Source organism: Esox lucius, chromosome 17, assembly GCF_011004845.1.
Source record: "Esox lucius isolate fEsoLuc1 chromosome 17, fEsoLuc1.pri, whole genome shotgun sequence".
Lineage (NCBI taxonomy): Eukaryota > Metazoa > Chordata > Actinopteri > Esociformes > Esocidae > Esox > Esox lucius.
The window spans coordinates 7,307,729-7,320,570 of NC_047585.1; the positions used below are offsets into that span (position 1 = coordinate 7,307,729).

Below are 12,842 nucleotides of genomic sequence, written 5' to 3' on the forward strand. Positions count from 1 at the left end.
ACCCTCAAATGGCATTGTAATTAAAATTCAAATACGTTATACATAGCATATTACTAGAATATTAATATGGTAATGTTTACAAATATTTTCGATTTTATATTCATATGAGGCTGATGAGGCTGCGGACTCTCTAGAGTGCCATTTCATTATTCTGATATAAAAACGTTTGTATCCATATCATTGACAGGCATTCATCAGCAATTCTCAACTCGACGTCGTTTTGCAGCCGTACAGTAGTGATGACGTCGCAAGGAGGGTGAGTAAGATAAACGTGGATGGCAGCCGCAACACACCATCTGTTAGCTACGGTTTCAATGCTGTCAGGCTTGGCGCTTCAGCATTACTGGCATAATTACATAGAGATTCAGTAGGAGCTTCAGACGGGGTGTTATGTTTGTTTCAAAGGTAAGAATAATACTTATTAATACGATATATGAGACATAGTACATAATACGTAAAACCTATTTATTGTTTATGTTTGTTAGTCGACTCTCCACGAGTAGTTAATTTCTTAATATTTCCACAGAATGTTTTAGGTAGTGTGGATTTATGTTATGTATTTTTTTCTTATCCGGTCGCGTGTCCTGTAACTCGTTGCAGGTTGAGTTGCTAGGGTGTTGAGACGTGTTGCTATGGTATCATCTAGCGCGAGGGTGTTCAGACCTGTTGCTATGGGCGTATTGTGGGCGAGGGTGTTGAACCCTTTTTTATGCGTGCATCGTGCTGGAGTGGATTCATTGTAGGCTCCTGCACATAATGCAGCATACTGTTACCAAAGCTTCTCAAAAGATTTGTCGAGAAGAAATGTATCAGGTACTGTATTGTGGTTATTGCAGGTTTTGTTGTAGTCAAATCTTTGGGCATATTATTATTGTGGACAATGTAGCGATATCATGGTTGTAATGATTATTTTACTTTTAATTACAATATTGAACATCCATCCATGAGTTATGTTTAATGTGTACACAATGAAAAAGTAGATGCTTATAGGGTTCTTTGGTTTGTCATTGTATGGGAGCACGTTTTATGTGCTTGGCAAAACCCTTTGCTCTACATGGAACACTTTTGTAGTGTTTTTCAAATAAGTCACTATATATGGTTCCACCAGAGTACAATCCTACATAGAACCATTTATATTTTATGAATGATTCCAGGATAGGCTCTAAAATTGAATTCTGATATTTCTGAAAATACATTATACCCTAAACAGAGTGTTGTTAGAAATCTTCTGGCTTGTGGGCTGAATCAATCACAATCACATTCAGAGTAACTCCCAGTGTGTGGAAGATTGTACACTGAGACATCAATCATATAAAACCAACCTCAATCAATCTGAGTAAAAGGTGCAATAAATCAAATTACTGATTAGATAATTCTCTGTTTAGAAAACTGTTAAATTACCTGCAAAAAATACTGTAGCTATTACAAAAAAACAACTATAATAATAATAATATATATATAATAAACTATAAATAACCCTGCAAAAATCATCCTGGGAAATACTATGGTTATTCCTACTGGTTATCAGACTAAGCTGATATGCAATGATGGCTTTGTGAAATAACCCTAGTGGTTTCAGTGTATGTTGCATTCCCCAGTGCATTTCTCTCTTTCTCTCACTTTTTCATTGTCTCAGTGATTGGATCAGTTCAACCTGAAACCATATAGGACTTTCCAAATCACTTCCATACCTGGTAATCATGACCGGTGAAATTTAATAGGCTACACTCTTATATAGGCTGCATATCTCTGAGGCTACCTAGCATTTTCTTTAAAGGATAGGGCTTTTTGCCTAGTTCAGTAAGAGCAAATAGTCCACAAAAAATGTGAATGATGATGACCATTGAAATGCAGGGCAGCCAGTCTACTCTGCTGCTTTTTACAAGTTCTGTAGCCTCCCGACCATTACAGTAGAGCGCATTGTAATCAACTTGGCTGGAAACAGGGAAGAAGGGTTTACAAGAAGGTCACTGTAACCTTTGGTCAGGTTTGACGGACAGGGAATGGGTGAGGTTGGGGTTGGTAGGAACTCCAAGGTGTTGCTGTTTACAAAGGCACAATGCTATTATTGTTTGGTTTTTTTGCAAAGCATCACAATATGCGACAGTTGTCTCAATCTCATCTATCTCATTGTTCTATTATATTGTTAATCCCAGAACAGGGATTGTCAGAGGATCTGATTACCTAAGGTGAACTAGTTAATACACTCAAGGAGATGTCATTTCTGGGCTGTAGCTTCAGGTGTAGTACACAGGAATTAGTAAAGTGATTATAGTAGATTAACTGGTTTACACTCCAACCTTAAAAAACATGTGTTTCACACATGAACACATCTGAAGTGTTCTTAAAACACATTTTCATTTGATCACAATAGTACATGTGGTAACGTGAAGATCGTAGCTGGGGAATGTTTGAATGCACATGATGTTTTTTGCTAATTTTATTAGGCATTACACATCACAGAGTGCCTGAATGCAGCCTTTAGCTGTGAAATATTGGTAACTGAAGACACCAAAACCCCCTGATATTTCTAGTTGCTGTTATAAGCCAGTTAGCAATGCAATAAGAACAATAAAAAGTGATTTTGATCTCACAACCGTTACAGTTGTGCCCAAACATATTGGCCCTGGTTAATTAAAATACGGTGGCTTCAGAAGGCATTCAGACTCCTTCACTTTCTTGTGACTGTTTTTTTGAATTTATTAAATTTATTTTTGTTACCTTCAATACATTCTTTGTTCAGATGAATCCTTTATTCTTTGTTTAACCTTGATATGTCTCTAGAACTCATGACTGAACATGATTTAGAAAGGCATAAACTTCATGCTTCATACAAACCATTCAGTGACCTTCGTGCCCTATGAATTGGAGCATTCTCATCCTGGAAGAGACCCAATAATGAACCCGCTTTCAAAGTGGCTTACTTTACATCCTTTCTTTTTGCAATCTTTACCCAAAACTGAGGTCAACTGGGCCTGCTCAGTGTTTTTATACATGCCACTGAGCATTATAGGATGTTAATTGCTTAATTGTATCATGCAGTAGACCTGTATGGAAGCATCTGCATTTATGTTCCTCCACTGTTTCACACTTTGTGTTGCACAAAACCCAAGTATCAGAATTATTTAATCTTAGCCTATTCCTCAGCAGAGTCCTAAAATGGTCTGGACCATTTTAATGAAACCTTCTAGAAGTAGTTACAGAAGTTGAAATAATTAGATTTTGAGCAGGTGATTCTCCTTTGTAATTAAACTCAATTGTGAATTGCATTAACAAGTTTGAATTGAGAAGATAATTAATTTTTATGTTTTGTATGACTGTGTACCACAATGAGCATGGGGAAAATAACTAAAACCTGAGAATTGTTTGAGGAGATCAGACACAATATCAATGCTACAAATCCATCTCCAGAGACTGATGTTTCTATAGCCACTACATTATTTTATGAAGACATTTAAGGCGCATGACACTGTACTCTACCTCAGAGGATCTGGCTGCAAGAATACATTTGATGGAAGATTCTAGGGAAAGATTGTTCCAAATGATCGAGAAAGCACCTTGATTTAAGCTGATCTGCTGACACAAGGCAAATTAATTTAGGGTTGGGATATTCAACTCTGGACATCAAAGCCCCTCAAAACCAATTTTTCCTCTAATCAAGGGACGATTTAGACACAAGGGACACAAGGTTGGTGACATTAATGAGGTAGAACAGAAAACCAACAGGCTTCTGATCATGGAGTAAGAGTTGAATACCCCTTGGTCTAGGGGGTTGTATCAGAAACCTACTGCTCAGAGAAAGATCTACGAAAGACTGATTGCACTTTGCCCAAACACGACTGAACATGCCACAACCCTTCTGGGACAATCTCCTGTAGATAAATTAGACCAAATGAAACTTTTTGGAATCTCAACCATAAGTATAGAAATTGCATGGTTACAGGTTGACAAAATATTGAGTCAGCTAGGGTGTCAGTAATTTTTTTTATTTAAAATGATTTTTTAAGTTCTGAATTTTCAAAATATCTGGAATATGTGGCCATGTTATAATTATTCAGCTTATTTTACTGTACCAGACATTGCATAAGTTATTGTCAACATTGTCATTAGGAAACAGTGAAGATTTTATGTGTCTTGAATACTAAAAACCTGAATATACTGTTAATAGATCATTATCTCAATATGCCTACTCAGTCAGTGACTGTGACTACACCAATACCAGTTGCCATGCCTTGCTCATTTTGTTTATTTATTAATTTCATTTAAATGAATACTTAAATAAAAGGTTCACTTTTTGATCCTGGGGCAGCGGATATAGCATTCCCATTTTGGAAAACTAAATGTATAATATAATTATGAATGCTATATCCGTTGCCTCGTTCACTTTCAATTATTGCGGGAGAGGCTTCCTTTAAAATATTGTTAACTCTCAAAACTGTATTCATTCCAAAAAATGATGTAATCACAGTCCAGGATTAGGCTAGATAATTAGGCAAATATTTGATTATATGTTTTCATGTGACAACACTGAATAAATGTAAGGTAGTGAGTGTACAGCTTGTATAACAGTGTACATTTGCTGTCCCCTCAAAATAACACAACACACAGCCATTCATGTCTAAACCGCTGGCAACAAAAGTGAGTACACCCCTAAGTGAAAATGTACAAATTGCCAAAGTGTCAGTATGTTGTGTGGCCACCATAATATTCCAGCACTGCCTTAACTCTCTTGGGCTTGGAGTTCACCAGAGCTCTACAGGTTGCCACTGGAGTCCTCTTCCACTCCTCCATGATGACATCACAGAGCTGGTGGATGTTAGAGACCTTGCACTCCTCCACCTTCCATTTGAGGATGCCCCACAGATGCTCAATAGGGTGTAGGACTGGAGACATACTTGGCCAGTCCATCACCTTTACCCTCAGCTTCTTTAGCAAGGCAGTGGTCGTCTTGGAGGTGTGTTTGGGGTCGTTATCATGTTGGAATACTGCCCTGCGACCAAGTCTCCGAAGGGAGGGGATCATGCTCTGCTTCAGTATGTCACAGTACATGTTGGCATTCATGGTTACCTCAATGAACTGCAGCTCCTCAGTGCCGGCAGCACTAATGCAGCCCCAGACCATGACAATCCCACCCCCATGCTTGACTGTAGGCAAGACACACTTGTCTTTGTACTCCTCACCTGGTTGCCGCCACACATGCTTGACACCATCTGAACCAAATACGTTTATTTCATCAGACCACAGGACATGGTTCCAGTTATCAATGTCCTTAGTCTGCTTTTCTTCAGCAAACTGTTTGGGGCCTTTCTTGTGAATCATCTTTAGAAGAGGCTTCCATGCAGACCAATTTGATGCAGTGTGCAGTGTATGGTCTGAGCACTGACAGGCTAACCCCCCACCCCTTCAACCTCTGCAGTAATGTTGGCAGCACTCATATGTCTATTTCTAAGGACTGTATTGAGTGGAACCTGTGCTGTTAAACCGCTGTATGGTATTGGCCACCGTGCTGCAGCTCAGTTTCAGGGTCTTGGCAAACTTCTTATAGCCTAGGCCATCTGTAGAGAAACAATTATTTTGTTCAGATCGTCAGAGAGTTTTTTGCCATAAGATGCCATGTTGAACTTCCAGTGACCAGTATGAGGGAGTCTGAGAGCGATAACACCAAATTTAACACACCTGCTCCCCATTCACCCCTGAGACCTTGTAACACTAACAAGTCACATGACACCGGGGAGGGAAAATGGCTAATTGGGCCCAATTTTGACATTTTCACTTAGGGGTGTACTCACTTTTGTTGCCAGCGGTTTAGAAATTAATGGCTGTGTGTTGAGTTATTTCGAGGGGACAGCAAATTTACACTGTTATACAATCTGTACACTCACTAATTTACATTGTAGCAAATTGTCATTTCTTCAGTGTTGTCACATGAAAAGATATAATCAGAAGGGTGTACTCACTTCTGTGAGATACTGTAACTGTACTCACTACTGTAGTGTGAATTTCTAAACTAGCATGTCGACACCAGACTTCTGTTCTGTTGACATTGTCTGGCTTTCCAACATGGTTCAGCACCCTAGTTTTGTCTTGGGTCACTTTAGCTTCTTTCAGTACCTTGAAAAGGGTGCGTGTTTACCACTGTCCCAGAGAGTGCCGTGTTGTGCCCTTGACTGTGCGTCAACTCTTTCCAGAGAGTAGCATCATCTGCTCATCGTCTTGTCCACCATTCAGCCAAGTGGCAGGCCGGCAGCCATCAGGGCCTTGACAAATACAACTGTTCCTTCTAAATCCTTTTAATGAGAGACAAATAGCTTTCTCTACATATCCTTCCCCCTCCTGTTCTGTCTGTGACTTTCTCCCTCCCTCTCTCTTCCTTCCTATTTCTGTTTCTCTCAACCCATCCCCCCTTTCTTTCTCCTCCCTGGACCTGTGAGGTAGGGGAAGGGGTGCTTTCAAAGCGTGTGGGGAGGGGGAGATCAGATGAGCATGATGCAAAGCCCATCTAGAACTTCCTGTCCAGGTCAGATCTCTGTTACATGTTGAGGTGACCAAGGCCAGGTCATCATGAGGCACACAGCATTCATCACGTTCTGCCCTGGCCTTGCTTTCCTACATGTTGCTTTTTAAGAGTCATAAATAAAACACAATATTCAACATTTTAGGATACCCTGACATTACCCAACAATAATTGACTAAAATGTTTAATGTAGGAGGACAAAATATGTGAAGACTTCTGAGAACTAACATACTGAATGTGAGTGGCTTTATTTAGAACATGTTATGGACATTTTGACATTTGAGAAATGTCTGTCTTTCTATTGCCTGTTATGTTGATCTTTACTTTGATTGTGATACACATGTCTGTGTAATATCAGAGGATTATTAGGTACTTTGACCATGTTCTCCTGCCTAGACCAAGAAGGGTGTCAGTCCTTTTGTTCCATAGGAATGTGGCCCTTGGGGGGAAGTAGGAGCAATTGGCTTCTTTAGGTAAACACAACAGTAAACATTATGGCAGGAAGGATAAGGTGGGGGGACAGCCCTCCCTTTAGGTAAAACCTATGTGACACAAGACAGATGGCCAGCAACTTACCACACCCCTTTTTCCTCTATAAATATGAACTGTTCATGTATTAAGTTAGAGACTCCTCGGATGATTATGTTTGTAAGCGTTTGACGCGTCTCTCAATTTGCAAATAAACTTAATTGTGCAAGAGCATTTTGTCTCTGTCCTTACTCCTTTAAAAGTTCTGATCGATGGAATTGCCATCACAAACACAATCTGCCCTTAAGTTGGTTGTAAAATATACATTTACATTCAGACTAAAGATAATTCCTACTTCTGGAAGGCCTCTGCAAAAGCCCTGTGTATAAACAATTTCAGGGAGGGATGAGGGATAAGGAGGGAGATGGAGGGAAAGTCTTCGGCCAGAAGGTGAAAGCCCCAGGGTGTCTTCCTAATCGGTAGTGATCTGAGCCAGTTATAGATAAACAATCCAGGTGACTGGGTAAGCTGCCCATTGGTCTTTGCTGATATTCTTATCCCAACAACAATGTTTAAACTCTTGCTCCTTGAAGAATTGTGAGCTGTGACAGTCTTTATTTTTTGAAACTGTGTGACGGGTGTTAACATTCAACCTTCTCCTTTTTACTAATTAAACTCTATTCAAAAGTAAATACATACACTACCAGGGCCGGCCCTTGGCATAAGGGCCATAAGGGGCCGCTTAGAGCCCCCGACCGCCAGGGGGCCCTGGACTGCTAGTGAGCCCCGGACAACTAGGTGAGAGAGGGCCGCAAAATTACATTTTGCTTAGGAGCCCCAAAAGGCCAGGGCCAACACTGTACACTACCGTTCAAAAGTTTAGTGTCACTTAGAAATGTCCTTGCAGAATGGAGTGATAGCCTTCCTTCTTCAAGATCCCTTTTACCCTGTACATATCTCCCACTTTTCCAACACCAAAGCCCCAGCCAGACCATCACATTGCCTCTACCATACTTGACAGGTGGGGTCAAACTGTCCTCCAGCATTTTTTCATTTGGTCTGCATCTGATGAATGTCCTTTGTGATTTCTTGCATGGAATAGCCTTCATTTCTCAGAACAAGAATAGACTGATGAGTTTCAGAAGAAAGTTTTTTTGTTTCATTTTTAGCCTCTAATCGATCCCACAATTGCTGATGCTCCAGATACTCAACTGGTCTAAAGACGGCCAGTTTTAATAAATAATAATATTAAGCAAATGTTTCAGCTTTATGCCTTCATCAGTGCTATGTGAAACACACTCTTTATAAGATACAGAAACATAGTTGATTAGCAGTGCAGCAATTAGGTATTTAAGAAAGAACCTGTGTAAACACAAGGCTGCGTTCAACAACAAAATGTTGTGAAGTAGACAGCAAACAGACAATTAACACTAGGGTTGCATGATATTGACAAAATATAATATTATTCATGAATATTGCGATATCAATGTTCATATGTAAAAATATGTGTAAGAATGGACTCTGACACTGCTTTACAAAGTCTGAGAAGGAAGTTTTTCATTTGCTACATGTACAGTTGTGCTCATTAGTTGGCATACCCTGGCAGAAATTGTGAAATAGTGGCATTGATTTTGAAAATATGACTGATCAAGCAAAAACATTATTTAAGGATAGTGAACGAATGAAGCCATTTATTATAACAAGTTGTTTGGCTCCTGTTTAAATCATAATGATAACAGAAATCACACAAAAGGCCCTGATCAAAAGTTAACATATCCTTGAATGTTTTGCCTTATTGCAGACACACAAGGTGACAGAACACACAGGTGAAAATGGCAATTAAAGGTGAATTTCTCACACCTGTGGCTTTTTAAATTGCAATTCGTTTCTGTGTATAAATAGTCAATGAGTTTATTAGCTCTTGCATGGATGCACTGAGCCGGCTATATTCTGAGCCATGGGGAGCAGAAAATAACTGTCAAAAGACCTGCGTAACAAGGTAATGGAACTTTATAAAAGATATCCAAAGCCTTTCAAATTCAAGTCAGTACTGTTCAATCACTTAATAAGAAGTGGAACACTTGATACCAAGCCAAGGTCAGGTAGACCAATAACGATTTCAGCCAAAACTGCCAGAAGAATTGTTCGGGATACAAAGAACAACCCCACAGGTAACCTCAGGTGAAATACAGGCTGCTCTGGAAAAGACCGTGTGGTTGTTTCAAGGAGCACAATACGACAATACTTGAACAAAAATTAGCTGCATAGTCGAGTTGCCAGAAAAAAGCCTTTACTGCGCCAATGCCACAAAAAAGCCTGGTTACAAAATGCCCGACAACACCTTGACATGCCTCACAGCTTCTGGCACACTGTAATTTGGAGTGACAAGACCAAAATAGAGCTTTATGGTCACAACAATAAGGGCTATTTTTGGAGAGGGGTCAACAAGGCCTATAGTGAAAAGAATACCATCCCCACTGTGAAGCATGGTGGTGGCTCACTGATGTTTTGGGGGTGTGTGAGCTTTAAAGGCACGGGGAATCTTGTGAAAATTGATGAATGTAGCATGTTAACAGAAAATACTGGTAGACAATTTGTATTATTCTGCATGAAAGCTAGGCACAGGACTCTCTTGGACTTTCCAGCACGACAGTGACCCTAACCACTAGGCCAAGTTGACCCTCCAGTGGTCAAAAACAGAAAAGGTGAAGGTTTTGAAGTGGCCATCACAGTCTCCTGACCTTAATATCATCGAGCCACTCTGGGGAGATCTCAAACGTGCGGTTCATTCAAGATTACCAAAGACTGACCTGGAGGCATTTTGCCAAGACAAATGGGACTGCAAAAGACTGCACATTGTCATTGATGCTAAAGGGGGGAATACACAGTATTAAGAACTAAGAGTATGCATACTTTTGAACAGGGGTCAGTTAATTTTTGTCTTTGTTGCCATGTTTTGTTTTATGATTGTGCCATTCTGTTATGACCTACAGTTGAATGTGAATCCCATAAGAAATAAAATATGTGTTTTGCCTGCTCCCTCATGTTTTCTATACAAATTGTACATATATTACCAATTATCCAAGGGTATGTATACTTTTGAGCACACCTGTATATGTCTACCTCAGGAACCTCATTGATGCTATCCCTGCATTTCAATTACACGTGCTACCTTGAATTTACCTTCATTGCACATATCATTTGTAACATACATTATACTTGTACATTTTTCTCTGACTCTGAAATAGGACTGTCACGATATCAGATTTTCACTACACCATTATTGTGGCCAAAATAATTCACGGAAACAACATTATCACAGTATCTATATAAAATTTGAAGAAACAAAATGCTGTCAGTCATATTAATCTTCAACTTTAATGTTTTTTTATGGGGGTTTTTTTTGCCAAATGAATTACATTCAAAATACGAGTGTATGGAGGTGGAGAGAGTCTGTAACCATATCTCTACAAATAAAAAAATACAAGCATACTGTTGAGAATTTTACGTGTATCAGAATTTCTGAAGAAGGACGAGGCTCCGGTCCAAATGGAAATTTAGCACAAAGATTTATTAATATGAATTGATAAGTCAAAATACATGAAATACACTGCAGCGGTCAAATATTTGCTCAACCCTCGAGCTTCCACAAAATATTTGCCCCGAATCAAGATCGAACATTGGTTTTAATACTCCCGCCACAGGGGCGGTTACTTTTCACTCTCGTGAGTAAAACCCATCCTTATTGGCTCTTCGTTGGCATGGTGACATGTTGGACGAATCTCTTGGTTTTTGCTATCCAATGAGGAAGGACATGCTCTAACTCTCGGTCATAGATCAACAGGTTCTTTGCATACAGGTGTGAAATCTTAATCAGGTTACAGTAATTTACATTCTATTGTCCTAACCTAGACTAGAACATCAGGGGGCTGGAGACAGAAGGTCTCTTTGTGCTGTATAGGGGGAAGTTTCATTTGTATGTTAATTGTGGGGTTTTAATCCTGTCTCTCTATCTGAGCCAGGTGTAAAGTCTGAGTGAGTATGGCTGAGTGTAATGTATGGAGTTCTAAACTTTTTATGGTTATTGTATTCAATCATATTTCCCTAACCTGGCTGCATCATACAATTTAATAAAACAAAAACATAAGAATACATGGTTATTAAATCAGCATTATTTAAACTACATTTATCTCAACAATACAAAAAGAACAATTACACTTAATGGATATAGATCCACAAGGCCTAACACCGAGAGCGGTTTTTGGAAAAATACAAAACATTTAAGCCTATAGTGAAAATGTTTTTCACATGATTTCTTTATCACGCTGTTTTCTAAATAATTTAATGCCTAGATGTTTATATTTATTTTGGATTATACTATTTTAATGCTTTTTGTGATGTGGACCAAAATTACAGTTACAGTCTATGACGTAACTTTTTGGCCACTAACGTTTCTTCTTCGATCTCCGTTGTTTGTTGTCTCCCTGAGCCACACTCATCTTGTTACTTTTCTGTTCTTTCTTTTCTTTCGCTCCTTTGATTTGCTTCGCAATCTCTCTGTCATTTCTTTCTGTCCTCTGACTCGTTTCGCTGTCTCTATCTCTCTTCACTCACACGTGGTTGAAGTATGCACACATGTCACATGGTAAGGTATGTTCGTTTAGTGGACCCGTTCGCTCACACTTGCATGTGACGGGGCATCTGGCTAATGAAGCATGATCATTATAAACCGGTTTCAAGCGGGCTCTAAATCAAACACAACTAAGCCACACATGCAACGGACGCGTCTCTCCACAAAATAAACGGAAAATCGCATAGTTTCCGCAACATTTTCAATGTGATGTTGCGCAACGTGATATAGTGGTAACGTTATTGAGTCAATATGTCACACCCAGTATTAATGGCTTAGCACTGGCTGTCAGAGATATCAATGGAAAATAGCACTGAAGAGAAATCTATCCATCAAATGGATACCATATTCAAAACATAATGCATATAGCAATGACAATTTTGAAGATGTTGAACATGGATACGTAATGCAAAAGGGACAATAAAATACAGAGTACTTTATTGAGTACTTTATCCTAGCTTCACAATGGAAAAAACACACTTCCGCGTTGCGGAATTCCTTATTTGATTATTCCTTATTAGTGATGAATACATTTTTTTATCCTTGTACATGCTGCGCAGTGGCGACAAGGGAAAAATCTGTGGGCATCATCAATACATTCCTTGGAGGATTTGGATATATCAAAGGTACCAGCGCATACCAAAATGTCAAGGCTACAGGCCCTGAATGGGTAAATAGTGGAGGGGTTTTAGAATAACCCAGAATCCACAGTGTTCAGTATATGCTAATATTTGCTAATGATATTCTTAATGTCAAGGCTGTGAGGCGTGTACGTCATACAGCAGACCACCGAAAAGTATTTACCCTTGCTTTGAAGTAAGATAGCTCTTTCAATAGCGTTGACCTTATTCAAAACACTCTTTGGAGTAACCTCTATTGAGGAAGTTGGAGAGTACAGTTTGTTTGATTGAACAATAAAATCCTCATTAGGGATGCAAGTACTCGATGCGTAAGAATTGACTGTATGGCAAGCCTTGCTTAAGTTCATAGTTTATTTGTCAAATGCACCGAATAACACTGTCATTCTACACAATTAAATTAATCTGACATGGCACCCGACATCTGTGTAGTAAGAATTAAGAAATATATAGTAAAAATATAGCAATAATATACATAACAATGTAAACTATCAGCTATTTTAAAAAGAGTAGGATGGAGAATATGGACTGGATGATGATGCCACCCCAGATAATGAAGATATGATCAATGTACCATTTATACATAGAAATG

At 39.1% G+C, this 12,842-nt stretch overlaps 1 protein-coding gene across 2 annotated transcripts in view; it reads left to right on the forward strand.

The window, feature by feature from the left end:
* Positions 1 to 249: 249 nt before the first annotated feature.
* Positions 250 to 12,842, forward strand: part of LOC105017410 (rho GTPase-activating protein 40) — a 56,506-nt gene continuing 43,913 nt past the window's right edge. For both annotated transcript variants that reach the window (XM_010882009.3, XM_010882010.3), the window contains exon 1: positions 250 to 405. The gene's annotated coding sequence lies outside the window, so the exon portion shown is untranslated. The remainder of the gene's footprint in view (positions 406 to 12,842) is intronic.